The sequence below is a fragment of the Aedes albopictus genome, chromosome 1 (genome assembly GCF_035046485.1).
Source record: "Aedes albopictus strain Foshan chromosome 1, AalbF5, whole genome shotgun sequence".
Taxonomy (NCBI): domain Eukaryota; kingdom Metazoa; phylum Arthropoda; class Insecta; order Diptera; family Culicidae; genus Aedes; species Aedes albopictus.
This window is the reverse complement of record NC_085136.1, coordinates 48131225-48137040: the sequence shown is the minus strand read 5'-3', so window position 1 is coordinate 48137040 and position 5816 is coordinate 48131225. Positions and strand designations below refer to the sequence as shown.

At 41.3% G+C, this 5816-nt stretch overlaps 1 pseudogene; it reads left to right on the top strand.

Moving 5' to 3' along the window:
- Nucleotides 1–607: 607 nt before the first annotated feature.
- Nucleotides 608–2698, top strand: LOC109418275 (uncharacterized; annotated as a pseudogene).
- The last annotated feature ends 3118 nt before the right edge of the window (nt 2699–5816 follow it).

Here is a 5816-nt window from a genome sequence, read left to right as displayed (position 1 = left end):
AACATAACTTTTTAATCCGACGTAACTCGAGAATGTAAACAAATCCGGGTTAACTGCTGCATGCATGATTCATAAAGCAAATTGAAGAATCCACATCACTGTTTGATGATTTATTGCTTAAAGCCTAGTTTGATGTTTGAAAGGAATCGTTCAAGAAATTTCTTGACCGATTCCTGGCAGAAACTTTCCACTGTGACTGCCATTTGAACTGTCATTTCTTCGCAACTGCGTACTGTGATCGAAGAAAAACGGTTTCTTGGGCGATTCAGGTAAGGAATTTCCCATGCATCAAGATAGGCCGAAAAATTCCTTCTGAGCTGCAAACAGCGCTTAATTTGTTTAACTAAGCATATTTTTCGAAACGACGTATCTAACTTTTTTGATGTTATTCTCAATTTAGTTGAAAATCGGTGTTTTCGACTAGCGAAGTTGGATTTTTCTCCAAATCCGTGCGTCGGACCTAACTTCGGAAGTGGTGCGCTGTATAGCAAACCTGGTTCGCTATACAGCGCACCACTTCCGAAGTTAGGTCCGACGCACGGATTTGGAGAAAAATCCAACTTCGCTAGTCGAAAATTCCGGGTTCCAACTGCACGTACAATAACAACTTTACTGATAGATACACCGTTTTGATATATCAGGCCAAACATTTCAATAGGTCCTATCTGCATTTGGGAGGCTCTCTTTGTTTACTTTCTCTTTCAATTATTGCAATGTAATGGTACAATTTTCAACTATTTTTGAGGTACAAATCAAAAGACAATGGTTTTGACCATCGTTCAATGCAAGGAAGCAATCAAAATACAAATAAACAGCGGAGATATTAACGAAAGAGAGAGAAACCAAAGAGAGCCTCTCTTCTGCAGATTGGACCTTTAGACATGTTTGGCCTGATATGAGAAAACCAAACGACGTATCTAGCCAAAATCAAAAGTAACAGATACACCAAACTGGCACCATACAAAAGCGACGCATGACGAATCTAACCAACCCAGTTTATGTATATTTTTGTCAAAATTCATTGTGAAAATGATATGGAATGAGTAGGTTTTGTTTCTTACCTAGTGCGTGCTATATCCCTGGTGATGTTAAGCACGAAAAAACTTATGAAAAGTCTTTTTATAAAAAACTATTTTAGTGAAATGGTCGTCAACATTGACCAAGAATTTACTCAGATCAGTGAAAAGGTTAGATACGTCGATTTGAAAAAATATGCTTGAAATGACAATTCAAATGGAAGTCACTGTAGAAAGTTTCTGCCAAGGAATCGGTCAAGAAATTTCTTGGGCGATTCCTTTTGAACACGATATTGGGCTCAACCCTTGGCCACAGAGAACAAACATCCAAACTAGAACATTTTTCCAAAAAAAGCTGTGTAAGAATTCAAATTAAAAAAGGGTTCCGCCACCACTCGGCGAATTGCCACTTGCATCATCAAACATGTCGCCATGTTTGTTTTCCGGCTCCCACAGAACTGTCAAATTTTATCAAAACAAACTCGTGTGAGAAATTTTGAAGCGGATCGGACCGCGGTGATTTTACGTAAGATGCGGAAGTTGGCCACTTGCCAAGTGATACTCCTCGTCGTCGCCAAGGATTTTCCTCATCCCGCACAGATCGATCGGGCGATCCGTGTCAAAGAGTGAACAATTTCTAGTAATTGTGTTCGCATGCGGAAAGTTTTCGTTGCTATGGTGCAGGAGGAGCATTTGCATACACGGGGCAGATTAACAGCAAAGAAAGGTAAGTGAACAAAACATTCAATAAAAATGCTCGGCAGCTTATTATGGATTGTTTTAATTACAGACGAGACCACTTCCTGGTGTAAGAACACGATTTATTGCTGCACTTCAAATGGACATTGTGGTGTTATGCCAAAAACTCGCGCTTTTGCCTGATTTCGTTTTGGATGGAGAGGATGACATGGATGACGTGCATGATGTATACATTCCGGAATGGGACGACGCACCTTCACCAAACACACCGGAACAGTGTTTTACGATATGCTGCATCCTGGCGAAGGTCTGTGATCGGGGGAAGCGATGACGAAGCCTGTGAAACAGCAAAACGGAAGAAGCCATGTTTGAAGTGACGGTGCACGCCGACTCAGTGATTGCATGTGAGTTCAGATAGGACGGGCTGTATGTGGTCACCGGAGATATGACCGGACAGATTCAGGTCTTCAAAACAAAAGGTGCGGGATTTCCCCGGGTGCTGGATGAAATTGCATTTCGGAGCGCATGGCCGGCTTCATGGCCGGATCGGACACCGAGGCGATTTATGTGTGGAAAATACGTTCCGGTGAGAAGTGTTTAGTGGCGAGACTTCTTTACGACGAAAAGCGGATTGCGGACGGGTATGAAAACGGTGCATTTAAAATACATATGGGACCTCAAAAAACCAATGGACCGATGCTTGGATGAATGTCAATGGATCGGAACATTCAGTTTAATTTGACCAAAAGTGAGGAAGAAAAGGCAACCGAACCCGTAGGAGTTATATTGCCCGATGATGGTCCAGTAGAAGCAGTGGTAATCGACAAACCGAATTTCGAACTGAAAGTGGTAGCTACCGGAATGGTGTACGGAAAGGTTACGTTTGCGACGTGGCCAGGCAAACGACTCGAGTTGAATGCGAAGATCCTCACAAGACAAGGTGTGTAACAAAACTTCTGTCGGGCTTGTTGCCTGTTTGTTAGTAGAACTATGAACGGTGTCCAATCCGTGAATTTTGTGTTTTTGAATCGATTGTAATTTTTCCAGTTGCACATAATATAGGAATTGTTGAATTGCAGTTAAAACGCATTTGTGTTAATTAAACGAGAAATCCAGAAATTAGATCAGCATGAAAACTATGGTTGATGCCGTAGTTTATTTTAAACCGTTTTCGATTGAACTAGTACTCCGCTCCTGACTTCACCTGTAAAGATTTGCACACATTCGTAAGTGGCAGGTAGGGTGCGGGACCATTTGGGCGCGGGTCCTATTTTATATGCTTCCAACTATTACTCAGTCCATTATATACCAATTGAATCGATTTTTTTTTCATTGATACGGCACGTATCTCACCGTGCACACAAATACATGACAATAGGTATATAATTGACTGAGTTGTAAGCTAAACTGCCTTAAATAGGATCTCTTGCCCAAATGGTTTCACACCCTAGATATGCATGAGGCTTACCTAGTTCCTTTCGAATTACAAAGATATGGAATTTATTTCTGACTTTTAGACAAGATAGTCTTTCGGAGGCTACCCACACCATTGGAGTGGTCTTTTGAAAGAGTTTTTTGGAGTCTGGCCACTACGGGTGTATTCTCTATGCTTTCACACATTATAATCCACGATTTCCGTTTGGCTGACCTTATTTCTTTGTTGTAGTTCGTCAGGGCCTTTCTGTATAGGCTCCAATCGCCGGTTCGCTTGGCACGATTGAATTCCCTACGCGCAGTTTTCCTAAGCTTCTCAAGAGTTTTATTCCACCATGGAACGTCTCTGCTCGAACTAATTGATTTAGTTGGAGTTAATCAAGAACTTCTTCAAGAAGCAGTTCCACGGTATTTCTTCCAGGAGTTACAAGAATTTCCCCGGAAATCCATCCAGCAATTATTCAATAATTACTCAGTTTCACATGAGTCTCTTTAGTCATGGGAATTTTCTCATGGATTCCAAGGACGATTTTTTCGCATAAAATATTGATTACCAGACTGCATTATCTCGAGAATTTTTATGAGAAATCCTTCAGGATTTCGCTGGGAATCCTTCAAATATTTCCTCGAGAATTATTGCGAGATTTCTCTAAGATTTTTTCCCAGGAATTCCCCGGGAATTTTCCCGTCAGTTGCCCGGTAGTTTATTCAAGAGTTCTTCGAAAAATCCTCTCCCGCTGTTCCGCGGAAACTTTTCCAGAATTTTCTATCGATTTTTCTCCAGCAGTTCCAAAAGTTTCACAAAAAATCCTCCAGCATTTATGTGAGACTCCCTCCAAGATATTTCTGGAATTTCTTTTTTTTCATATTTGCTAGTACAGGACTTTTCTGGAAATTCCTCCAGAAGTTCCTCAGAAATTCAAACAGCATTTTTGTGGACATTCCGCCGGGATTTCCCTTATTCGAGGAGTTTCACAGAAATTCATCCTAGATTTGCCTGGGACTTCAACCAGGTTTTTCCCGACGATGGTTTTAGAAGTTCCCTGGAAAATCCTTCCGGCAATTCCAGGGCTGTTACACGTGGCGCGGATTTTGCGTTTTTCGCGGTTTTTGCGTTTCGCGCGGATTTCGCGCGTTTTTGCTAATTGCGGCGCGGATTTTGCGGAAATCGTTTTCAAATGCACTTACATAAAATATTTAGACATGAGGCTCAACACAATCTGTAAAAAATAATGAACATGTTCAAATTAGAGTTATGGGACTGGGCTTTATTGGTGATACTGAAAGCTATTTGTTTATGGAATTTGTTAAAGATGCCTATCGGGCTTGGTGGTCTAGTGGCTACCGCTTCTGATTCGTATGCAGAAGGTCATGGGTTCAATCCCTGGCCCGTCCTTTTCATCCTACTTTGTATCTTTCTATCCACTTTCTCTCGCTCTCTCTTCTCTACATATACAACTCATGTATATTCATATGTTCATAGCCATCGCTAGAACCAGAAACGAATTAAAAAAAAAAAGTCGTTCCCTCCCTTCCAACTTCCACTCACAGCACAGTGTATATAACGCCTATAAGTTATGCAACCAAAGCGTGCTGTGCCGCTTGACCTTATTCACCTTATTTCACCACACAATCTATCACGAACACTATAAATAACCCTATCCATGGATCGCATCACCGACCCAACGGTGACTCCCAGATCTCCCATCCTTTCCGTCTAACAAATACCCCAGTCCGTGCTGCGTTGTGGGGACGCAGAGTGCTCTCGGTCTCTAGTAGCAACAACCAGTACACTCTAACATTCCTTTCCCTTCCCAGCTGACTATAAGGACTTGGCCGGCGCCGTTATTGATCAAATATGCATGAGCTGCTAAAATTGCACTTTGAGAATAAGTGGAATGTCCCAGCCCCTTATTCAGTTGGATCTCAGTGCAACTGGTATTGCATTTTTCACTGAAAATTTTCCTTGCTTCGCTGAGCAACATGACGTTTCCTTCCAGCGAAGGCTTACGCGATACAGGAAATCACTGAATTTCACACTAACACAGCAGAAAATCTGTCAAAAAGACCTCAATACACATGCATTTTCAGCGAAAAGCTCTATTTGCGTGACAACAATCCACTCCCATGACTAACGGGTGACCGCCGTCAAATATCAGGATTGCCAACTGCCCGGCGACTGCTGTCAGTTTTCTTTGTCGCCGAATCTGGCGCTGGGTCTTCGGCGCGGAAACCCAAAGGTGGGAATAAAATTTTGGGGTTTGCGCGCAATACCAGTTCAGATCAATCACGGAGGAGCAACCATTGACATGTATAGTCAGAATTGATCGTTTTTTTTTGATCGGAATTTGTTAAAGATGCCTATCGGAAATTTTGTAGTCACATTCAATAGAATCTCGTAAAGAAAATATTGATTTTATTGACTGTATGTGTCGTGACAAATCAAACTGATTGGTTTTCTAACACAGTATGTCGTTCAAATTCGGAAATTCTTAAGAAAAAGATGCAAGGTAAGACGCCCTGAAGATTTTATAATTACATTCTCAGAAAATTCCAATTTTCTAGAAAAACTAACGATTTTTTTAACATACTGGACTTTTTTCATTTATTATGGATAAGTTTAACGGAACTCACGAAATTCCTGAATCAGTTATTTGTGGATTTTAT